A 26,055-nucleotide genomic window follows, 5' to 3' on the forward strand; every position below is an offset into this window, starting at 1 on the left:
AAGGAAGGAAGAGCCTGGACTGAGCTGGGCAGTGGTGTCCCTGACAACTGCCAGCCCAGCAGCTCTCTAGACACAGCCAGACACAGAACACACATGGGCAAAGTGACAAAATCCTGGGAAGTTTTTCAATTCTTGGCTCTGATGAGATCATACCCTTCAGTCAAAGTACCCTCTGACCTTCTGAAACCCAGGGGCCTGATACACCTTATAAAGATCAGAAATGAGTCCCGAGGCCTGAGAAAACCACCCAGGAGGAGAGATGAACTCACTATCAACTCTGTGAAGCCAAAATAGTGAATTCTGTGTAATTTCACACCATGTCCTGCTATATGAGGGTCATCTGAACATTCCCCCCTGGCACAGAGCGGTGCACCCTAGGGAAGGAGCTTGACCAGGCCAAAACTATTTACTGAAAGCAGACATATGCATGGTGAGGCTTTACCAACACCAGCTTATCAGTTCATCAGATGTGCCTAGGGACTCCAGCTGACCCCAGAATGTTCTTTCGGGTGCTTCTGCCCCAGTATTGCTGATGCAACTCAGACACTGGGGGTAGGACATACAAAGCTCAGTGGTATACCAGATTTGGGTACTTAGAGACTTCTTCCCCAGTTGGGAAAAGCCAGAATTTGTCAGTGGTGTAATTTTAAATCACTGTTAAATTCACACAAGGGACAAGTAAGTATCCTGTCCCAGCTGCCCCCGACCCCCTGACCTAGTGAGCTATGGCAGAGTAGTTGAATCTAAGAGAAAACTAGATAGGAAAAAACACAGAAGGTGAGTAAGTTTCTTCTAATTAATTCCCTAAACCAGTTCAGTGGGGCTCAGGCAAGTACTAGAAATCTTTACCCTTTTGGCATGAGTGAGATCAGTGGAACTGCAACATGTGACTGCAATCCAAGGCAACCTTTGTTTGCAAAACCAAGACTGGATCTTTTAAATTTTATTTTTTTCCCCCTTTCCCACAGCAACTTCTTAAGTCTGCAACTGTCTTTCTGCATGGGAACAGGAGATCCACCATTAATTGACCACTGAGTTTTATTGCAGAGTTGAAACAGGATGCTCACTGAGGATTTTATTGTGGGTTTTTTAATAAGTGGGACATTTTAGTAGGCAGTGTATCTTCTTGTTTTATGCTTGCTTGTTTCTTTGGGAGGCTGAAGTACAAAACCAGACTGCCAGATTCATTTTATATACTGAAGAAACATGATTTTGTTCTACCCAATTGTAAAAAGAGAATATTAAAAGACCCGTTCAAAGTGGAGGAAACTCTGCTCCTTATGTTTGGAATGAAAAGGAAAAATTAAAACATCTAAGATAGATTATTATACCTTCCATCAAACCTTCATCTTCCCACAGAATCAACTGCTTCCATTACCGCAGCAACACTGATGCTGGAGATTACCTGGCTCAGGGTATCACTGTCATACAGAATTAAAGGATTGCAGGCTGTATTTGGACAACTCCCTCCTTTCCTTTTGATGTTAATTTTGGTTATCCCTGCTCAGGCCATGACTGCAGTTTTATTCTGCTCTCATGCTCTCAGACTGACAGCCAGACCTGGCAGCTGTCACAGCAGGTGTGGCAGGAGGGCACAGCCCCTCTCTGACCCACAACTCATCCTTCCAGGAACGACTTTGGAGTCTGGAGAAGGGAATGTAAAATTCTGACTTGTGCAATTCCCCCTACAGGGAGTGGAGTTGATTTTTTCCCTGTTCAGAGAGTTAATGAGAAACAACTCTCTCCCAAAACACAGATTAGTTTCTACTCAGAAGAGTGGACTGGGGAGATAGCCCATGTGTTTAAAAAAAAAAATGCAGACAGCTCCCATAGGAAGAGGCCCAGGAGAAGCTGTGTGCTGGGAAGCAGGCAGCTCTCCATGTCCTTCCCAAGAAATACATTTCTCATCCTGACACATACATTTTGGTACACCCACTCCCACTCAGCAGAGCCTTTGCTGGCATCCATTTCCTCTGGATATTTTACAAATGCTTATCCAGAGCCTCCCATTCTCACTCTCTCATATAGAAATATATTAATATATTAATAGAACAGTAAGTGCTAATCTATTTTTGCTCCAGTTTTGAAAAGGTGTGAGAGAGAAATGAGTGTTTTTCATGTTTCAGAAAGATGGGCACCTCTGTCTGAGCTGTCAGCAGCTCCTCTGCTGAGGGAGAGGGGATGCACTTGCCCTATGCACAGAGCTCTTGGAGAGGGAATGCAGCAGGATGTAAGTGCCTGGACTGCTGCTGGTAGTCTGGAAAGAGTTACTGCTGGGCTGGGGTGAAGAATGCAAGTGACGCAGCAGCATCCTGCAGGGAGAGAAGGGAAAACGTAAAAAAAAAAATGCCTTACAAAACCTCCAGCTCTTTGGCTGAGGTTCTGGATGACTACACTTTTACTGTAAGTGTTTAGTAACTCAGACTCACATAACCCTCTCTGCCCACTTGGGGCCACAAGATGCAGCTTAGAAACTACAAGAAATGCTTCACACATACACACACACACACACAACCAATCCCTGTCCAAGGGAGGACAAAAAGCTTTTAACAAATTAAGCTGCATTTCCAATTTAAGCAGAGCTCTATCACTATTTATTTAACAATTTTAAAGTGTTATTTTAGCCTTCCTGGTTTTTGTGTGTTGAGAGATTGTTCCTGGGACAGGAGCCAAAGTTGCTTAGAGCAGCTGGAGGGAGGGAAAGGCAGGACAGAAGAGAGGAGGAGGAGGAAGATGACAACGCAATGCTTCACTGTGGTCACAGCAGCCCCCAGTCACAGAGCTGGAGGGAGGTGAATAGAAAACTGGGGACAATGATGGGGAGAGAGAGCTGGGGTGGAGAGCTGGGTGTGCTCTGTCACCATTCGGTGGCTGTTGAGGTTCCCTGCTTTCAGCACCCTGAGCCAGTGTGTGGGGAGATGAGCAGGTGAAAGCGAAGCTCTGGCAGTCCTGCACACACCAGCATCCATCCCAGGAAGATGCCACACAGCTCTCTGTAGGTACCATCCAGGAGAGGTGCTGATCCTGCCTGAGAGATGTGCTTACAGGAAAACTGACCAGAGGATGGATGACCCACCTGGTCAAAATGCTGTTTGGTATCCATCTGCTCAGAATGCCCTGCACTAACAACATCCCTGGAACAAATGCATCAAGGCAAAAACAACATTAAACATTTCCTGTGGCTATCAGACAACTCCCACTTGGACCGACATCCTCCTGCCATGACTATACTTCCAGATTAGCTTCCAAGAATATCTCTTTGCATGAAGTACTAGTCCTGTGAAGTCACCAAAGCCAGGATTTCATCCTTACACATAATTATATTCACCACTGTCATTAACATAATAGATCTGTTCCTAGAAAAGGGACTTTTAAAGAGGAAGTTAGTAGTTATTAGTTTGTCTTCCTTAAAAACATTTAAAATATCCTTTTTGCCAATGTCTTTGCAGTCCTGCCTTTTACTCTGTCCTCTGAAGTCTAGCAGTTGCCAGACTGCACTTCCTCATTTAGAACTGATGCTGTTGAGTCACCTGTACAGCACCCTGAGGTTTCAGGAATGCAGTTCAGAGCCTTCAGCATCACCCAAACCACCAAAGATGGGTTTTCTGTGTGTCCAAAGACACATCCTTGAGATGCCACTACAATTTTGCTGACCCTACTGAAGGGTTCTGGAGCTCCTCTATCAGCAGTCCTGCCACACCAGCCCTGCCATCATCAGTAAGCTTCAGGTGGTGGTCACCCCTTCATCTGGTGATATGATATGGAACTGTCTGGGAATTTGACTTCTTCCCAGAATAAGCCCCAGCCTATCAGCGTGGAAAAGGCAATAATTAGTAAACAGCTTGTTCTCTTCTTCACTTTTTCTTTACCCTTTTTAAGACAAATTACTATGCTTCTTTTATTTTTAAGCAACCGAGATCAACGTAAGTCAGATTCAGTGCCAACATGTCAAACATGTCACAAGCAAACATAGTAAACTTTTTTTTTTCCCCCAGGGGAATTTTAGCATTAACAAGACTGGAACTGAAGCCTAGATCTTCCTAGCAAGGCTCACATCTATATCCTTCAAGATCATGAACAAAGATGCTATGCTTTGAGCTGTACAGAGATGCAGCAAGGCAAATGAACCCTGCAAACCACAGGGAAAAACTCTGCAGCCTACAAAAAATCAACCAGGCATATCCTGTAGGTCTGCCTATCTATGATCTTCCTCTTCAAGGCATTTCTATATCCTCCAGTGATTTCAAAACCCAGCACATACTGTTTCAGCTTTGATGCTCTGTGCTCTCATTATCAACCAACCAATACCGGAATATCCTTTCTTCTTGCAGTAAACCCCCTTTTTTTCCCTAGGGGTAGAGCTGGTTGGACAGAACAGATCAGGCATTTAGCATTTCATCATAAACCTAAGTATCAGCTTGAATCACTACGGCTTGCATAGCTCCAGCATATTCCCATCAGCAGCAAACACCAGCCTGGTAACATCCCAGCAGCTGCAGGGATATTTGGTTTAGCATACACAGCAGAGGAGATCATCAGCTTACATCACAGCACAGAGTGACCACTTTGTGGCCAACCAAACTACTTCCAAGAGCCAAAAAGCCAAGTGCAAAGCAGTAATGACAGGAATTTGGATTCGGAACATCAGGAGCCATTGAGACACTCAGCCTCAGCAGGACTGATGGGGCAGAAACCATGCCAAAATCTGGATGCAAGGACTGCAGAAATGCTGGGCCAGAAGGGAAGTCAAACAGCCACCAAGCCCTGAACCCTCTCTTGGCTTGTCTTTGTGCTGCTCTCCAAGGCAACACCAGCACAGCCCTGCCAAGAGCAAGCAGGACTCGGCTGCAGTTCCCAGCGACAAGCATCACTTGCCCCACCACCCAGGAAGGGCTGCTGTGCTGCTAACAAAGAGGTTTCTAATGCTTTTTGGGTCAGCTCCAGCCTCACTCATTCTCCTTCACCACCATCACCAGGAGCTGGAACCCACACTTTGAGAAATGCCAGCCTACCCTGCTGCTACCAGGCATGACAGGGACGATGCACTGGAAGACAGAGCCCAGACAAGGAATTCCCTGTATGCATTTTTTGTCTAGCCCTGTCTTCAGACATGGAGAGACACTGTGTGCTGCACTCTTCACACCACCTGCCTGGATGTCTCAAATCTGCTGTGTTCCTTCAAGTCTCAGCTCTACCAGGTGCTCTCAACCTCCAGTTCCTCTCCTTGCCCTCCTTCCTCCTCCATAACATCTGCTGTCTGCGTGGCCATACTTTGAAATGAATTTGGAGACACAATCTTTTTCTATACTGAGAGAAGTTCCTTTTCCCAGCTCACAGTGTGGACATAAGTTGTGATTACACAACTGACCACACAATGAGCTGCAGCACAGTCAATACCAGGAGAGCAAAGATACTTAGCCCCAAAACGACTGCTGAAGACAGCATACCATCAAACCATGGCCTGACACCTGTGGGCTGTTGGTTTTGGGTTTTTTCCCTAGCCTTAACGTATGCAAATCTTCCAGCTATTCCTTGTAAGTAAATTTTCCCAAACAGAAGCTTCATCTTCCCAAGCTGCCTGCTTTCATATTTAAAATAGAGGGGCTGAGACTGGATGCTGTGTTTCAAACAGGGTTTTTATAGGACAAATTATTACCTTTGCCATTTTTGTCTGGGCTATTCAAGATCTACCTGTCTTCTAACAGCACCTGACTGCAATTCACAACCAGCTTGCAATTCACTGCAGCTTACAGATTCCTTTCTGTAGTTAACCTGCTCATTTTGAGAGTTACTGCTCATTTTGGATATGTGCACCTGTTTTCCAAGAATGCTGCTTTGCACTTGTCTTTATTAAATTTATTTTTCTTATTTTTAAACTATCCTTGCAGCTCATTAAGGCAACTGTAAGAGAAGATGTTATGACCTGAAGTACCTGCAATGTCCCTGGTTGCATTTTATCTCCGTATCATCTGCAGTCTACCATCTGATCCTCTACTGACCCTGAAAATTACTTCCTGATCCAACAGGGAACTATGTCTTTTAGCTTCTTAAGTACCACCTTACAATGATTTCATCTTCAGCACATTTGACAAGTTTGTTTTCTGAGCTGTTGGGATTTCCTCAAGAACTACTCTACAGCTTTCTGCACTTCTTTGGTAAAGTCACTAAAATACAAGACTTGGTATCTGGCAGTTCTGCAGGCTCTCCATCCTACAGGAGAACTTGGAGGTATCACAGCTAAGGACTAGCAACTCCAGACAATATGAGCTCTGAAGTTACTTGAAATGTTCTTTAAAGTCAGTTCAAGCAAATCATCCATTCCCCATTTAGGATCAGAATCACAGTTTTTCAAGTCCTTCCTACACAGCTCCCTGTTGCTGTTTCCTGTGGCTAAGACTTCAGGGCTGCAGGCACTTTCAAAGAAAAGCTCATGCCCAACAAGTTAAGAGTTGTTATTTTCATTAACTTTAAATCATAAATATGATTTCCACTTGAAAAGTGAACACTTCATTTAACAGACACGGTGGCTCTGATGGGTCATGAAGGGCTTTGAAGGAAATTAAAAAAAGGAAGCAAGGGGAAAAAGAAAAATAACACTTCCAGAAAGTTTTCCAAAGGAAATGAGTAACTAGTTGTTATTAAATGATAAATCACAGTCCTCGGGAAGTGGCATTGTCTGTGGCCTATTTTTAATGAGAAAATACCCGTCACTGGCACAAGGGCTACATGGGACATGTCTGTGGACAGTGGGAGTGTTCACTGGGAGGCATCATCTCACTGCTGCTATTCCCATCACTTATCAGCAACAAAAACAGGATGAAAAGAACATGGCTGAGGAAAAAAATGCATCCAGGGCAACAAGCAAGGCTACTGCTCTCCATGGATGGAAGCCAGGAGGAAACACTAGAGACCAAGGTGAGTCTGAGTGTAGTCTTAGGCTTTGCTTGTTTTCCATGTGTCAGGGATGCACATGGAGCCACCAGGAAACAAATCTGTGCTGATCCCAATGTCTCTATAGAGGGTTAGGTGACCTCTCACATGCACTAGCATCCTCTTTGTCCCCAAGATAGGGACATATTAGGCACACAGCCACAAAAACCTGGGCCTCTTTTCCCTGGGGTTTGCCACTAACACAGTGTTTTCTGGGGAAGCACCTCATGCTGCAGCACCACTGATGCTGAACACTTCAAAGGTGTAATTAGCCTGGTTTTATGCTGATAAATGAGTCCCAGATTCCCGTGGCAAAGTGACTCGCCAGCTGGGAATAGGCACACTGTTGAGAGAAGGGAAGCAAAAGACAGGAGAGTTGGCTGGAGGCTCAGCTATAAACACAGCCTCAAAATCAAATCAGAGGGGTCACAAGCACCCAGGGGCAGCAAGACTCCCTGTACACTGCTGAAGGGACCATTTTTGGCATCTTATGCCAAGCCAAAGTCTCCCAAGTCCCAGCCAAGCACTGCCAAGCCCGAGCCACGGGGGTCAGGTGCAGCCCAGGCTCCCCTGTGCTCAACACATTCTGTCCCAAGACCACACACCCCCACAAACTTTCCAGACTGCAACAGTAATGAGCAGGAACCTATGGCCAGTGTGCTGAAATGCCAGCATATATAATATATATATATGAGGCATATATAATATGCCTCATTTTACCGTCAGGGTGACCAAGCTTGCTCAGGAAGATTGTGGAGTCCCCATCTGTGGAGATATGCAGAAGCCATCTAGACATGGTCCTGGGCAACTGGCTGTAGCTGCCTACCACCTGCACAGGTCCCTTCCAGCTTCAACCATCCTGTAACTTTTTAATTGCAAAGCCAACTGCATCATGATCCTTCACTTTCACTGACTCGCAAAAAAGGACTCTAATTATTCAGTTTCTCAACTATTTCTGACATTCTTTCCATAGATGAGGCTTATGCCTTTTTTTCTCCTTTTCTTTTTAATAGGAGCATAACCCCACAATTCACAGCAGATTATAAAACATGCACACACACATCACTCTTCCCAAACAGCATTTAAAAGTGTTTGTTTGATTTTTTTCCTGCCACCCATAAAACACTACCCCGCTGGTCTCATTCATTGTGTGGCATTTTGCAACGAAGCGTAAAAATGGTATTAATCATAGCTCTGAAAAAAAAACAAACTTCTTCTCTGAGGTTTGAAATAACCACTTGGAAGAAAAACTTCCAGGAGCCAGAAGGCCTGACAGGGCTGGAGACTAAAGTCCTTGTTTTCAAAGGCCAAGTGTATCCCAATATATCCCTTGGACAGTTGCCCCAAGGCATAGTTATAATACTTTATTCTTCAAGTAGCAAGAAGATTTGGTACAAAATCAGTACAAACACCTAAAGGGAATTAGGGAGAAAAATGTGGTAAATCTAATGGGAGGCCTGAGCTCTAACTACAGCTTTGGTGAGAATGTCTGAAGTCTCAGCTGCCTCTCATCTCCAGGATGTTGCAGCCAGAAAGACCAGATAAGGTACCCACCTCTCACAAGCAGCACCTGAGCATCACGGACAGTGTGCTGGCATTCACCCATGGCATAGTGTTGCTTCAGCCACAGGCAGAAGCACAGAGATCTGCAAAGGCTATGCCAAAAAATAAAAATCATTATCATCTTTATGTTTGCTGGCCAAATACCACTGGAGAAAATTACCTTCTACATAAATCAAGTTCTTTGTCCACCTCTGCAGTTTCAGTGCTTCTCACAGAAGAGGAGCTTCTGTCAAAGATGGAGTCAGAAAAAACATGAAGCTCTTTTTTAAGATAGATGCTTTAGCAGATACTTGCCAAAGGCTTTGGAATCCCTCTGCTTCAGTGCTAAAACATTAATAATTTAAACACCTTCTGTTAAATTAGGAAGGCCACTAAAAGAAACTACTGAAAGAGAAAAACCATCGAGCTTGCCACAACCTCCAACTCAAATACTGACATTTTCTCTCAAACCTCAAAAGTAGTTTCAACAACCTGACAAATGAGAAATTTACATTTTTCTTACCTGTCCTTCTTCCCTCACATTTTCTCCTCTGCTATTAATCTTCCAGGAAAAGCAGTTGACCACAAGGACAGGGCACACCAATCATCCTGGTACAAAAAGACCCAGGATGCTGTAATCAGGGGCAGGGGAGGTGCAAACAGTGGTAAAATGTTTCACAGGGTATAGCACACATTTTGTGTTTACTGTTATATTAGTGGGATGGGATGGGATGGGATGGGATGGGATGGGATGGGATGGGATGGGATGGGATGGGATAGTTGGAAGGGACTTACAACCATCATCTAGTTCCAACTGCAAGTACTTTGTGTTAGAAGAGCAAGACAGAGAGAGCAAGACAGAGGGAGGGAGAAAATAATCAATTATTTTCTCTTCTTTTTAATCAGTAACCCCAGACTCCTGTGCATGGTGATGTATGCTGTATGCCTCTGCCTGTCTTACCAATGCCTTTCTTATCAGCACATTTCATTCTTTCCTACTCTTTAAAGAGCTCTGCAAATTTTAAAAAGTGTATTATCTCCATATTTAAGAGACAAAAGAGGCTGGCAGAGAAAGGTCTACCTCACTATCAAGGTTTTTGCAAGAGCAGGAACAATGTGGCAGCCCAAGATCTGTGCTGTCTACACAAACCCCATCAGGGACCCCACCTCCCTCAGCAGCAGCTGGCCCAGGCACAAAGCTCTGTCCTGGTGTCAAGGTGGCCAGATAAAAGCAGACACTTGCAGACACATCCCCCCTTTCTCATGCAGTTGTATGAAGTTCAGATGACCAGTTGAAATTTGAAAAGATGTGTACTGCCAGGGTACACCATCCATTTACTCCATACCAGATCTTCTCTTGAAGAAAACCTCTGTTTTGAGTCCCCAGTGCAGCCAGGTAAGCAATGGCAAAGTGCAACCTTATGCCTCTCCAAATGATCCTTAAACACATCCTCTTCCTCGGAATGCAGGGGGAAAAAAGAGGATTAGCTATTCAAAACCTACATGCCAGGCAATCTGGTGACCAAGTGCCTTCCTCCCATAGTTTTTCCAGACAGTCATGAACTTTAAACTATTTTTTGTCTCCAACTCCCAGCAGCTCCTAAACAGTGTGAGCTAAATATTTATAGAAGAATCACTGTTGGTTTAAGTTTCAATCCATACTCCCTGAAGTCCAATATGCCCAGATCATGAAATGACAGCTGATTATAGAAGAGCCTGAAAACACCACAGAGGGGACACTGAGACTTACCAGATCTTTCATCTGGATGCTTTCTCCACTGGTTCTTTTGGGGACCCTTTCCTAGCTTCTTTCAAAAAGAAGAGGAACTGCAGCTATTGCCAGCAAAGGTCCATGTTTCATCAGACACTTTGGCAGAGCTCTGCTCAATGACACAGAGCCCTGGGTTTTGGGGGGCCCCCACTGTGCTCCAGAGCTATGCATATGGATTGCTGCTGAAAATGCAATGGAAGCACCCAACTTGCTGAACAGCAGACCCCAAGGCACAGTGAGAGCACCCCAACACCAGTGCAGCAGGTGGGGCACACAGTGTCTGGCACTTCAGCTTAACAAGTTCTACTCTGACTCATCTCTTCTGGACTCAGCAACAGCTGTTCCCATTTACAGTGGTTCACTCCAGTTGAACAAAGCAGTCCTCCCATACCTTACAAAAGAACTAAGGATACCCACACTTTTTGCCTAACTGAACAGCCTGTCAGAAGTTGAAAAGACACCTGTAGAAGCTGACACACTACTGCTATAAGATAGCCAAGTCCAACAAGTCAGCTGTTCACCTATGGTGTTACACAGCTTCATGGGTGAGGCAAGCAGAAAATAAGACTGTTCTTTATCCCCTTTAATCGTGTGTGACCAGAGTCCTCCTTTTGGAATGCAACTGGGGACTCGTCACCACAAAGGAGCACACAAGATGCAAGGCTACTAAGCAGGCACAGCTCTATGACAACAGATCCCAAGTTAACATCTCACCCTGTAGACCTCAGTGTCCCTCTAGGCAATCTTCTAGAGGGACAGCAGAGGCTGGGAGACAGCACCCAAGCAAACACACTTCCAGTGACCACCCAAGGCTGGTAATTCCCTTTGTTTTCATGGTTTCGCATACAAGCTCCTGCATGAAGAACAGAGCAGAAAGTGTTTACTCCCCGCAGATGGGTGAGAGTTGGGATGTCTTTGGTAAAGTTCAGCAACCTCAAACCAGCACCTGCTTTGAACAGCCCCTTGGATGACTGGATGTTGCCGAAGAACTCAAAACCACCACCGGCAGCTGCTGCTGTGCCTATCCCATCAAGATTTATTCTTTCACTGCAGCAAGATGGGACTCAGCAATGTTGCTCCATCCTGGGGTTCTCCAAGGGATAGCAGGACTCCCTTGCACAAGGTGTTTCAAGGCATTTAGCCCAAATAAAATAGAAAATGTGATGTTTCAAGCAAGAGGGTGACTTTTGTCATCAGGTGAATCTCAAGGACAAGTCTGCACACTCATCACTCACCTTCCAGCATGAAGGCCCATGCATAGATGATGGACCATTCGTGGAAATGTCTGTGCTCACATGCACTAACAGCCCACACCCACCCTCACACATATTTTCTATCCTGATGTGTCTATGCACACACACATGGAAAGTGCCATGAAGCCTCCTCATGTGTTATATGCATGGGAATATGCAGGAGCTCATATGCAGGAGTACAGAGACCCACCACAAAAGCCAGCCATGCTGGCAGACAAGACTAAGGAGGAGACTGCACCAAGAAAACTGGAAATAATGACAAGTACTTTCATCAGTAAAACTGCAATTACCCAGCCAGCACACAGCCTTGCATCTCTGTGGAGGAAGCAAATCTGCTTATTAGAGAGATGCCTCTACTGTGATCTGACTCAGAGAAAGGGGAGGAACTGCCCCAGCTTTTCTGTGTTTTATTTCTCTGACTCTCGTTCCTCATTATTGGGGAATCACCATGCACATCACCATGGCTGCTGGGTCCACTGGAGCCAGCCATAGCTGGGAGGTTGAAGGCACAAGCCTGCAAACAAGGAGCCTTCAAAACTGCAGCTGGTCTCCTCCAGCATCCTCCACACATTCATGGAGTTGGCTTTACTGATGCTTCATGGAAGAAAATTTTACTAGGGCATAGAAGAGAGAAACTTTTCTATTTTAATTCACCTGGCCCTAAAAAAGAAAAATAAAGGAGAAAATAAAGAAGAAATACAGCCCCCGCTTTCCCTTTTTACATAAATATTGGATCTGAGTACTTTATGCTCCTAAAAAGTCAAAATTAGGAAATAATATCAAATCTGTGTGCTGTATCTTTTATCAAAGCCCTTTATAAACATCAAAACCAGCTCCTCTGCACTCTTTTATACTTTCCTGCTGTCACTCACAATTCATAAAAGGGGTCTACAGAGATACAAAGGCTAAGGCACTTTCCAGTACTGTCACAGAGAGTCTGGGACAAAAACACAGCTTTTCCTCAAAGCTCTGAAATCTAAGAGCAATTTTATGACATAATGTCACTTTTAGCACAAGAGATGAATAATAGATATTCAAAACATAATAACACTTTCATAAGTAAACAATGCTTTGCAGTGTCAAAGCTTTTCAGCAATAGTGTCAAGCCTTTGCAGAAAGATCAACAGTGCAATCACTGAGCACCACCAGGAAGCAAACACTGCAAAACATACATGTTTAACCAAAAGGCAGAGTCTCTCTGGCCAAGCTCCATCTGCTTTCTCTAGAGACACACATCCAGATCCCCTCTACAAAAAAAAAAGGGAGGTAGGGAGATTAACAAGGTCACCCAGAAACCCCTTACACATAAACTCGACTTTGCCATCTCTCTGAGAGACAAGTGATAAATCCAAACCTCCTCCCAACTGAATGATGAGCAGGTTTACACTCACCTATATTCAAGAGATATGAGCATTAATTAACTCTAACATTAAAAAAACATATTTGAATGATGATAGCTGCTAGAATATTCATGTATCTTAACCAGCCTGTTTATATAACTGGATATGAAGCAAATCCTCCACATAAACCATGGCAAACCTGACAGCATCATTTACCTGTTCAGCATCTTTTCCACAGAAGGCAAATTCCATAACTTCTGGTCACCACTATTTTTTTTTACTGCCCTGCACATAAGAATTTGTAGGGAGGAAGTGATAAACCCATGATAAAAAAAATTCCAGTGAACTGTCAGCATTATCCTAACCAAAAAAGAATTTCCTCCTTAGTCATCCACAGGCAGAGTAAGCCAGCTCCCCCATGAACTACAGAAGAGCAGGGAAAATACTTATCTGGGAAATGACTTCTCTTCCTAGTACCTTGGTAGTTAATTTTTAAGCAAGGCAAAGGTCAAACAAAAACCACCTGATGCAAATGGAGCCCTGGATAAAACAGCACAGTGGCCACCACAAAGAGCTGCTCTTTGCAAAAGCTTAATGAAAGCCAAGAGATGGTGCCAGTGGGGAGGATGATGGCAATTCCACATCCACGTGCCACAAGAATGCTGCCAGTGGCAGGAGGGCACATCCAAGCTGTGGAGGGGGCCAAGCCAGGGTAGTGCAGGGTCTCCAGCATCACTCAGCTCCCCAGGGATGCCCCCAGCTAGGTAAACTGGGCTGCTGAGCCTGGGCTGAAGATACACTTCTAATTGGGATAGTAAGAGATCCAGAGGCACTAGGGCTGGAACACAGCTGTGCCACCTTCCCCAAGTTGTCTACAATAATCATTATGAATACAGGTACTTTTGTTTGTTGCACATCCTACTTCTGCTGCTGGAGCCCCAGGTCTCTAACCTGACCTCCTGGCTTTGACACTCCAAAGAGAAAGAGGAAGCAGCACAATGATGGTACCCTGCAAAAGTAGAGCCAGCAAAATCCCAGGATACCCAAAACACTGCCAGGGTAGGAGGATGGGTTTGATTCCAGCTCAGGAAACACCCTGAGAATAAAATATTGCCCAAAATGGCATTTTGTGTTTCTGAACTGGGCTCTATACTTCAGGACAAGAAGATTAGGCAGATTCCCTCCCATGGTGGCAGACTGGCCTCATAGCAGCCATTCCTGCTCAGCAGTTTTTGTCTGCTGCCCTATGTAAGCAACCAAACCAGCTTGGAAAATATTAAACTTAATCAGAAAGTCTTCAGATCATGTCCCATTCGCAGCTTTGGGATGGTGCAAATCCTGCCACCTTTACCAAGAGCCCCTCCAAGGGCCTCTCACAGCCCTGGGATGCCAGCCAGCTTTGGAGGCTTTACATTTTCGTGGCATGAGACAAATTTTGCTAAGAGTTCCTCAATGCTAATCCTCATAACGCTGCCCAGCAGCTGGGAGCACCAGAAAACAGCCTGTTGACACCTTCAGTTCTGCACAGAACCCCTCAAAGCAATACAAAGGATTCAGAAGCCAAGCAGACACCTCTTGCTTTCCTGCTGGCATTAACAATATGTCTCGTGATAGGTCACTGCTTCTTTGCAACCTGAAGAGCACAGTAAATCAGCAGATAGTTCAGTATTTACTATGCATAGTATGTCAGCACTGCAGATGCAGGTGCTCATGGAAAAGCAAAAATCACACATAACGAAAGATTTTTATTCTAAAAGTAATGATGGGATGCTTTGGTTAATTACAAAATTCCAAACAAGGTCTTAAAGCAATCAATAGAAAATCATTAAAGACATACTAGGAGGATTATACCAGATATTTAAAAATATATAAATATTTATTTACTTATAGAAATAAACAAAAACATGGCCTAATGTATCTCCAATTACATGCCCTGCAGTAAGGGCACTAAGCTTGGGCAAAAATGGCAATCAATAAGTGCTCCAAAGGAGAGACAGCCCTAAAGGAGAGAAAATGCAGGCTTCCAAAGGGGTTGATGTTTTTAACATAAACTAAGGACTGAGACCCAACATTAATTGGCTTTGCTCCTGTTGACTGTCACTGCTGCACGATGAACAAAAGTCAGCCTGTGCAGGACTGACCATTCTTCACCCTGAGCACGCTCTTCTCCAAACTCCCCATGCAGGACAGGGGAATAAAGATCAAAGCAAAATTTCAGCATCGCTAGCTTCAGCATTTTCCTCAAGCAAAAGATGCGAATCCAAAGATTCAGCTATAAATATTTTAAAAGTGGCAAATGGACTTTTGCAGCCAAAATAAGAATCTTTAAAAGCACCAGCATTTGATGCCCCTTACCCTCACAAATCCAGCCTGCTGAAGTGGTGAGGTTGCCCACAAACTGAAAGCTGAAACTAGCTTCAGCCCCAATTCCAAAAAACCTGGAAGTAATTTTAGAAGCAGGAAACCATCAAGCAAGAGACAGCACTTGTAGATTAAAACCTCTTCCTCTGTCAGGCTTTGACATATTTGACTCACAAAACCATAAAGAAAGTAAGACTCCCTTTAAAAAGCCTCATTGTCATTTTTTTTATTGCTTTGAGGTTATGTTTTATCCTTAAACCAATAAATACTTGCAATTCCTTAATTTGCTGCCAGCTGGGGAGACATTTAAAAACTTCTGCAAACCTGCAATTTCAGTGCTGGTCTGTGCTGGGCACTGAAAAATTCCACTGGGGTGAGGGTGAGAGGGGTTAGTCATGACAAGAACATCCCTGCAATGTGCCAGGGCTGCTTTTTACTGTCATCCAACCATCCTTAATACCGACTTAGATCACCAATGATTTTTCTAATCAGTTATGTGCTTTTGAAACACACACCCACATACATAACCCTCAGAGGCAGCCAAATAGAAGCTTTCTGTATTTTTTAAATTATTATTAATAACATGCATCTGTGTACAGACCAACCCCCTAAAGGATGTTTCGATCCAAGGATCTGTAATCTGACTCAAAGCAAATATTTGCTACTTTACCAGCAGATATCTTGAATGCTAATGGAGTTCATCTTTTAATTAGCACTTAGGGATGCAGCCAGCAGCCCCCCTGACTGGATGCTTATGCTGACCAACAGCAAAGCCCTTAACCTACTTACCCTCTGAAGCTGCCCCAAATCTATGCAGGGTGAGATCTGCTCTGAAGAAAACCTGAGATGATTTTTCCTCCTGCACATTTACAACTGAAACATTATTCCTGGCCAAGCTGTAATTCCTGGGCTGCTCCCAGGTATCCCAGATATGCCAGGTGCTTGCCAGACTGTGTTTGACTAGGGATTCACACTGCAAGGAGCAATGCAGAACACAAAATTCAGGGTACATCTACCATGGCTTTTCTCCTCGCTCACTGTCAGTGCAGACCCTACAATGCAGAGGTCAAGCACCCAAGGCTGCTCTGGGTTATCCAGGTTACAGGCAGGTTTTGTTCAGTGTCCAGAAGCACCAAAGGGCCTGGCAGCACCAGAGCAGAGCAACTGATGCCCCATTCAGTCCCAGTTACTTATAAAAGATAAAGCTCATTCTACTGCAATGGTAAAGGACTTTTTCACATCTTACAGCAACAGGGGGAGATTTGGTTTGCAGTGTCTTTATCAAACAGCTGACCACAAAAAAAAAAATTAAATACCAATGATGTTTGCTTTAATTGTAGAGAAAAAGAACAACTGCAAGTGATCTGTCTTTCTTAGGTGCTTTAGAAGTTGTTAGGAGCTAGTTAAATAAAACACTAGAGATTTTGGTTATGGGAAAACTGTTAATTCAGGTTAAGGAAGGAAAACTATCTGCAAATGAAGAGCTGGTTCCAGGGGATGTATCTGCAGCAAAGTCCATCCAAGAACACATAAGGACTGAGTATCCAGGCAGTGCTGCTGGACAAGACTCTGCCTTGGCACATGATTACACTGCAGGGGCTTGACATGGACCATCCCCACCAGCCTGGCAGGATGCTGCTTCCACCTCCACCTCCAAATCCCTGCTGCTAGCTCCAGCCTCTCTTACAAGCACAGCAAGCACTTGATTTTGCCCATTAATAAAGCAAAGAACATCTTTATCCCCAGTCTCTGTCTACCATCTCCATCTGCCCTACGAGTCACGGTCAAACTGAAGAGCAAGGCAACTGATTATATTTCCCACTGAACATGCTCTATCCACCCTACCCCTCTCATTTCCTTCCTTTGATAAAAAATTGTGCTTACAATGCAAGGTGAAACTTTTAATGCCTCACAAATGCTGAGGGGAATGCACAATAAATGTATATCAAAGCATTTTCAGCCCTTTTCCTTCAGCACCTCCTCTTTGTATGGTGAAAATAAAAGAGACAGAGAGCTAATTTTTTGCCCATTCTGTAGAAGGAGAGATCTGTTCAATGCACCAGCACACCTGAGCATTTGACTAAGCCAGCACAAGTGTCAAAAAGAATGATTTTCACAGCAAGTTGATACCCAGACACCAAAAAAATTATTAAATTCTATGCTAGAAAGAATGGAAAAAAGACTTGTCACCTCCACAAAAACATCTAATTCATTGTAAATGACTCTAAAAATGCAAATTTGGTTGTTATCACTAATGCTATTGAGTTATACATTTCTATATTATATAGAAATAATTTAATTTTAGAGCTAAAGGCATCTCCCTTTTTATGGGCTAAGTCATCCTCAAAATTATGTTCTTCAGCAGAAATTCTGTTGAACTAAGAAGAGAAAAAAATGTATTTAACACTTGTGTCATCTTTTTTTGAAATGAGATGATGAAGCCAAATAAGCTGATCCACACATGGCTGATGGCAACTGGGGGTTACAAACACACTACAGGCTGACACTACTGCTCCACAAGAACTACATCTCAAACTGGGCCTGTCCCAACAAGGAAAAGTCACCCTCAGAGTATGGCACCAGGGCCTTTGGAAGGTTTCATCTTTAGCAGAAGCTAGTAAGGAGAAAAAAAAAAAAAAGAAAGGCTGAACTGAAGATCAATAAAGCAAACTGGGGAATCAATGAGAAAACCATTTACGTACCTGATGGACAGGAGTGTTGCTGCACTGGAAAAGCTCTGGGAGAAGAGAAAATATCTTCCAGCTGGGTAAAGCAGTGGCTCCATTTCAAGAAGATGCATGGAAAGGTATTCCAGTAAGTGACTGTATGCTATAATCCTCAGGGCAAGACCACAAACGACACAGGTTGATCCAGGAAAAACAGGGTAAAAAGATGGTAGAAACTTCCAGATGTTTTTATCCACAGCCAACATTCTCCAGAGTTTTGTGGGTCAACAGGTCCATGCATCCCATGCTCCCAAAAATCCTCTGGAGCTATGAAAAGGACCAGACTGCCAGACTTCAAATTTTAATCCAGACAAGTGGGACACATGGGGTTGGGACCTTCAGAGAGAAAAAAGGGACAGGCCATTACACAACAGCTCTTACCTCATTGGACAAAAAACTGGATTGGAAACTCCAATCTTTTGATTTATTTTTGCACAGAATGAGGGGTTTAGGTTTTTTTTTTATTTTATTTTTCTATTTTTTTTTTTATTTGCACAATTTATTTAAATTAATGTAACAGCGAGCATAGACACAGCATAGAGCACCACCTCCAGATGCCTCATAGGTTCTAGGGGATGTGTAAGGAGGAGGAGGAGGACAAGCCAGCAACTGGAAGTAGTTCTCACCTAACCAATAGATCTTTCCAAAACTATTCTTTTTCTTTTTGTCAGAGCTTTCCTCCCCTCTCCTTTTTGCCACACCTCCTAAACCTAATAAGGTATCTTCACTACTAGGGAGGAGAAGGATGGAAGGAGTTGTGAGGCAGCAGGCCAGCAGCACCATCTGCCTTCCTGACCTCAGTGGGAAAAGTCTGTCCACCACCAGGAGAATCACACCTCCAGCAACCCACAGAAAGGTCTGGCACAACCCACCAGTGACACAGCAGAAACACTCTGCCCTTCACTGTGACCTCCGACCAGACATAGCCACACTTCCCACCTCTGCTTGCAGAGAAAATAAACACATCCCAGCAAAGTGGCTCAAAATGCCCGAGGAATTAGTCATAAAGATTCTAGTATTTGACATATGTAAACCCATCGGGATCTGAGGGGTTTTGGTTGTTTGTTTTTTCAGTTCTTTTAATCTGATCTTACTAATTGTGCTGGGAGTAGTTGCTGGGATTTTTGTTTGTTATTTTAAAATATGAAAGCTGTCGCATAAACACAGGCAAGTGCCAGACCTGGATATAATGCCCAGCAAGTGCTGAAAGGAAACTCAAATAACTCTGCCTGACATTGCTTTGTAGTTCATCTGTAAAAAGAAAACAGCAGAGAGCAGCTGAGAGCCAAAGAGGTTTTTTCACTTTGTTTTAGCTGCAGAAGCACAGGAAGGTGATAACATTGTGTGTAATGTAACCAAGCAAAGGAGTAATGAAAGTGCAAGCAAATAGATCAAATAGGACAGGGCTAAGGAAAAGGTGTGATAATCATTTGTTTTGCTAATTGTGTCAATAAAGTCCTATCTACCCTCAAACAGCGGAAACGTCATCAGATATTTAAAAGGGAAAAATCAAGTGAATAATTAAATGTACAAAACCCTGACATTTTCCCCCCAGATGTTCTTTTTAAAGGGTTGATTAGGAGAATCACATGTTTATTTGAAATAAAAGTCCACTGACTTTGATCATGTTAATTCACCTCACATACAAAATCTACTTTGAACCAAAACTTTTTCTTCCCTTGGGAAAACAGTCAAATTTGCCTTCTTTGCAGGAAAGATGAACCATTACCTTAGCACCACCCAGGCTAAGCTGGCTTGTGGGGACAACACCATAACCCACAAAAATCTGGTGTGTCTGCAACGTGTTTTTGTTGTTACAAAACTCAGCTAGTAAATCGGTACAAGGCAACTGGAAGTCTGTAAACTTGAAGTCTGTTAATTCTTGGAAAAATAAATCTGAATTGCCTTGTCCTTGCTTCTAGTGTTTTCCCAGTGATGGGAAGGGTTAGGAAATTAAATATTCCCCTACTTTCCCCCAGTTAAATGAACTGAAGCTGAAAAAGGTCTGACCCAAATCCCTGAGCTGATGAAAACATTTTGGAAAAGGATTTGAATCTCCCAAAATAACTCCTACTCACTAATTACACAACCAATCTCAGCCACTCTTGATAACTTTATGACATGGAAAATGCCTCTAAAACCTATTTCTCTACAGCAAGAACACCTGTCCAAAATCCTTGAGCTAACTGTTTTCTCCATAAACTAATTACCTATAAAATATGAGCATGCAAGCAAGAGATGAATCTCTGTTTCCAGAAAAATGAGACTTGTCCCACCGACCCAGCCCCTCGCTGCGCTGTGCCTGATGCCCAGCAGGGCTTTCTCTCCAGGCTCCACCATGGATGTGTCAATACATACTTTGCTCAGTTCTCCTGGGAGACCAGCCCAGCAGTCCGCACTGTCCAGCAAGCAAAATATTTTTTTCTTGTTTTATATCTTTTATATCTCCCTCCCATCTTGCATATATCACACCACTCACAGCACTCCCATCATCCGCCTTCAAGGCCAGCTGGATGGCAGAAGGACTCATGGGCTATGCACGAGCTCAGTGACCAGCATCTTGCACAAGCTATGCTTTTACGTAAACATATGGGCTTTTCTAGTCAGATTGTAACAGATAAACCAATGGCAGATGATTAATGTTCATTTCAAGCACCTTCCTTTGTGGTATGGAGGAACCTCAGTACCTTCCACCCCCCAACGTAAGGAGAAGACACTGTCTAATTGCTACCCTGTTTGAGAGGCAGATGAAATTCAAACCCTTGTGCCCAACACATGCCTGAACTTTCCGGTTCTCTGGACCTTACCCTTAAAATTTTTAAGATTTTTAAGACTGAGCACACTGCCTGCTGGAAAGAACATCACTCTGCTTCCCCCTCAGACTGGAGGGAGGGCCTTCCTTGCAGACTGTCCATGAGCGTTCTCCAAACCCAACAGGAGAGGTCTACTCACTGAAGGTCATGCAGTAGGCTGGCAGCAAAGCCCTGAAGCGCATCCGGATTTTTCAAGTCGTGGGCCAGCACTTGAAAAACACATTCATCTTCCCCATCCCTTGACAAGAACTACTCCATTACTAGTGCACAACAAGGGCTGAATCACTCACACACAGAAACACCACAGACTGAGCACGTGTCAGCTCGGAGCAAACAGAGCATCACCCTCTCCACGAGAGCAGCACGCTGAGCCACGGCTGCTCTCCAAGGGCAGCAAGAACCTGTCAACACGAGCTGCAGGGAACCAGCAATGAGCAAAGTGAGCCCTGCAACAGAGAGACTCCAAATGATTAATAAACACACAAAAAGAGTGAAAAGACTTGTTCCTCATTAGTTGAAAAATGCGTGAGGAAGAGAGGAGTCCCACCTGTTAAATTCTGAATGTTAAAGAGTCCCAAGTGCAATGGCTCATTTTAAAAAACATGGGATGTTGTCTGTGCCTGTGTTTTAGTTGAAGGAAAATGCTGAGTTTTTTTACACTTTAACATGTTCATTATAACCCAGCCATGTGAGTTAAATGCAGTAAGGGACCCGTTAAACCTCAGGATCACTGCAGTAAGCTCCAGCAGTGACTTTATTGTGGGCAAGAATGCAATTGGGGCATTCATGTCTTCTGCTCCTGCCACCAGGCACTGTGAGCAGCATGTGCTTGTTGGCCTGATTTTTAAAAGTGTTTTCTTTTATAGTCCTTTTGAAAGTCTTAAAGTTCTCATAAAACTTCAGCCTTCTGATCTGTTTACATATTTTTACTAGAGTTTTCATGCACTGTTCATGTAAATAATAATTTTGCATTCTTCTTTGTGGGAGAAGAGAATTGATAGACTGCTGGTTTGACCAGTGTGGCTGGAGAGGTGGTAATTCCACTCTCCAATCCACAGTCACCTCTGGAATTCTATAAATATCAGATGCTCAAATAAAACACTCTCTTTTTTGGCCTTTAAACTTGCTAAGCATTTGTGTACTTACTTCATGTCCAATAGCGACATGTGCTCAATTTGCCAACACCAAAGTCCCCACCTAAACACAAGCTGAGCATCCCAAAATGGCTTTATTACATCTCCATGCAAAAGAACATCTCCAGATACTGAGACTGCTTATCAAGGTCAATGTTACCCAATAGAAAGGAAAAAAAAGAAAACAATTCAACCTTTCTGCTTTTTTACAAATTAAATTCTCTAGTAAATAGCTTCAGGTGTATTTCGTAAAAGGCAGCAGTTTTCTGCCATGGGTATCTCAACTACCACAAGAGATTGAAGACTCAGCAAGAGAAACTACCACAAGAGAAAGCAGGCTCAGCACCACCACTGGTGGAAGGAAGAGGACAGGATCAAGCCCAGACTGTCCCCTGCAATCACATCCAGCTGATAAATCAGCTCAAGCCACCTCCAAAACCTCTCCTTGGCTTCTTGTTTTTAGGCATGAAATTTTAGAACAGCTATTGACTGAATCTGACATAGAAGTGAGAGCAGTAAAATCACAGAGTTCTGGGTCAACAGGACTTTTGTTTTGTACCAGTGGGGAAACATGAACTTGTCTGCTTTATGGTATTATGGCAGGACACCAGTTAACAATCTCTTATATCATGTGTCCATAATATTTAAGTCCTTATAAAAGATAAATAAACAAAACCAATTCTTTCCCAAAGAAACACAGAGGAAAAAATTGTAAAGGCTGCTGTGCCTTTTTCTCCTCACTCAGCAACACCAAGTTTTTGGAATAACCTGGCTGCTATTGAGGGCTTCACAAGCTTGGCCAGCATCTCAGGCAGTCCCTGGAGCTGGGGCATTTGCTCCCCCATAAAGATAAAGCAGCTATGGCCAGGACACAATTAATGAGGGGAGGGCACTGCAGATGCTCCACCAGTCTGTGACACGTGCACATCCAAAGCCTGAGTATTTGAGGAAAACAAGATGAAGGCAAGAACCACTTATCTTGCCACACCCTACCATTTTTCATCCCAATAATCAATTCCTTTCTGGAAACTCCAACAAAAAGGGGAGGGTTGAAAAAAGACAAGCACAGAAGGATTGTCTGGTAGATTGGGAATTCCAACCTACACTCTGTCCAAAGATGCATTGTTTAATAAGGCATGAAGTGCAACATAAAAATGCTTCCAAGAACTCTTGTAACAGTTTCACAATGAAGTGTGCATTTTAAAGTGCAAGTCCAGCTATTCCATTGAAGGTATCATCACACAAATAAATTTGTGTCCCTCTCATCCATCCAGGACTCCTCACCCAAACTCAGGATGGGTCTGGTCACCAACCTGAACCAACACCCAAGACTGAACCAGACCAAGAGGCTGTGTATTTACAGCTCAAGTTCTCACACAAAATGCAGATCATGACTATCCTCTTTTGACTTCGCAAAATGACTCCACATGAGGATCACAAGCTGGGATGCTACAATTTGAAGAACTGCTGAGATGCTTTACAATTAACCCCATTCTTTTAACTATTTTTGAAGACAAAAAGCAAAATCTTAAGCAAATGTCACACAATCTGACATTTTAAGCACTTGATGTCACCTTGGACCATTTTCAAAGCAAAATTTCATAACCTTATTCTCCGCCTGCACCAACTGACACAGATACATTAAGAGAAAAAATCTTGAAAACCTTCCCTAAGGAGAAGCGGGGGGAGATTTCTCCTGATAAATGGTAGACTGTTACATAAAAAGACTAAAGGAACAAACTGTAAGATAAATATTAACTCCCCTTTTTATAGTATTCAAGACATTAATGTTTCCCAACTTAGGTGATAGCACCAAAAAAAAAAAAAAAATCTATTTCATGCTATCAAAATCACCTCTAATATGGAACACAGCATTCCACACATCCTTCTCTTGGAAAAAGATGTTTTACAATGAACTGAAGAGTGTGGTTCTTAAGAGATACTGGATTGCCTCACCCAGAAAAATTTAAAGGTCACAAAGAAACAAAGTTCACAAAGAAGGACCATTTCAGCCTTGAACCACTTGCAGCTCAGGTCAATGACCATACTCCTTCTGAGGTGCAATCAGACTCCTTGGGTAGGAGGAACATCCACCTGACCACTCACTGACCCAAGAGTGTGGGATACTCAGTAACAGACATGCAAAAATGACCAGTCCGATGTCAGTCGCCAAACACTTACGGGATGAGGTGTACATCAGGGGAAAATCAGACCTGCAGATCTATTGGACACAGGATTGCAAGGGACAGCACTTCAGGATAACACTTCATACCTCCTGCTCTTGCATGAGACTGCATTCTGGCTTAAAAGGTGTTTTTTAGAAATGCTGGTCCCAAGGCTAATCTTGCAGAGGTAAGTTGTAACCCTTCAAGTGCATGAGGGAATGGATTTTTGCACTTTTTCTGTTTGCTTGCTTTTTTAGAATAGGCTCTCAATTATATCCACTATCTCTATCACCAACTTCAACTACCGCAGGAAGTCAAGACCTGTGCATCAAAAGGAAAGTCAGGTTCCCACACCTGGGTGAAGGAAAGGTCCTTCCATCCTACTGTTCCCACCCAGGTGGGCACCATTTCACCTCCTATGCTGCCAGCAGGCTCGAGCAAGAGCCTCTTTCTTTTCCCTGCCCCTTATGCTGGCACACAGCAGCTCTGTCACCCATGGCGTTCCCACCATCCCATGTCTAGCACAAAAGTGCTGTCCCATGAATGACATGGAGCTGCTGCTCCACCTCCAGAGCTGCTCCACTGCATATCAACAAACAACCCAGTGCCAGGTTCCCTTGCTGGGCACTGCTGCAGTTCACAGAAAACTGGGAAAATTCACTGCAAACTCACTTTGTGCCTTGGCCAAAATGACCCACAGCTCCCACACCTGGCTTGGTCACCATGAACCATCCCAGCTTCCCAGAGCAGGGCTCAGTCTGAAACCTGCAGCCTCTTTCTGATACCTTTTGTTTATGATTTTCAGTCTACAGCATTAGTTACCAGCTTACAATGAAAGGAAAGAAAAATCACTATGCCAGCTACAAAAATAATCCTCCTGCTCATTACATTTTCAGTTCTTTATCTTAGACCTATTCTTTAAGCCTTCAGGATTTACGCTGTCACCATGCAGGCTAACAACATGCTTTGTAGTCAAATAAATGCTGAAATTCTCACAAGACTACATCACTCCAGGAGCAAAGGATTTGTGCTAAAATTATAAAAGTGGATAAGAGACAGATTAATTGGATGGTATTAAAAAAACAAAAAACAAACCACAGAACAGAAGACATAGCCCCTTACTTTTTAAAGATAAAACCAACCAACTCCAGGCATTTTGGTCACAGTTGACATTTGCTTTCATCAACCCCCCACCTCTGCAGACTCCTGAAATCCCTCTATTAAAATGGATTTGCAATTGTACCCATTTATGCCATAATTGTCCTTATTTATGCCATCTATGCTGCCCCTGCTTCAGCTCCAAAAAGGTGGAGCTGGAATGATGGGCTTGGTCCTCTGAAGGCACCAGTGGGACAAAAACTAAGCCAATGGCTCCAGTGCTGGTGAAGATTTATCCCTGTGTCACTGGACCAACACAGTGCCAGCCCCACGAACACCAAACTGATTTGCTGGCCAAAAGGGGACATTCCTGAGCCCTTCTCTGTATCCCTCTGGATCTCAGCTCCTCAACCCAAAGGAAACCACACACTGCTCTTGCTGGGAGCATTTATTGTGGGCAAAGCAGATCAGCACAAAGCTGCCGAGAAGCAGCGAGGGGGTAAAGGCCAAGAAGGAAAAAGACATTTTTTAATGAACTTAAGTCACCCCTTGCAGGACTGACACATTTCCAGCTTAATATCTGGCTCCTTTAAAAGCTGAATCCTTGGTGGCTGCCTCCTCATGCAAGAACAGGACAGAAGCCCAGTGGTAATGACTTTTCCTGTGCACTGTCACACTTGGCTTGAGGTCCAAGCATCCCCGTGGAGCCCAGGAGAAGCCCCACGTGCTCTGGGTTTGGCACAAGGCTCTGAAAAGGCAACTAAGGTGAAGATTTCAAAACAGCACTGGGAATACCAGCACAGAAACATTTTGGCACATTAGGCTCTGTCTTCCTGTTGCTTTTTTGAAAGGTCCTTCTTATTAAGGGCACATGTTCAATATTTAGTAAATAATAACAAAGTGTTTGCCATTAAACTAAAGCC

General features: G+C 43.6%; 1 long non-coding RNA gene across 6 annotated transcripts in view; it reads right to left on the reverse strand.

The window, feature by feature from the left end:
- Positions 1-26,055, reverse strand: part of LOC110476993 (uncharacterized) — a 193,868-nt gene that overhangs the window by 137,317 nt on the left and 30,496 nt on the right. For all 6 annotated transcript variants that reach the window (XR_013339706.1, XR_013339705.1, XR_013339707.1 and 3 more), the window contains exon 2: positions 17,900-18,259. This is a non-coding gene — a long non-coding RNA (uncharacterized LOC110476993). The remainder of the gene's footprint in view (positions 1-17,899; positions 18,260-26,055) is intronic.

The sequence above is a fragment of the Lonchura striata genome, chromosome 1 (genome assembly GCF_046129695.1).
Source record: "Lonchura striata isolate bLonStr1 chromosome 1, bLonStr1.mat, whole genome shotgun sequence".
Lineage (NCBI taxonomy): Eukaryota > Metazoa > Chordata > Aves > Passeriformes > Estrildidae > Lonchura > Lonchura striata.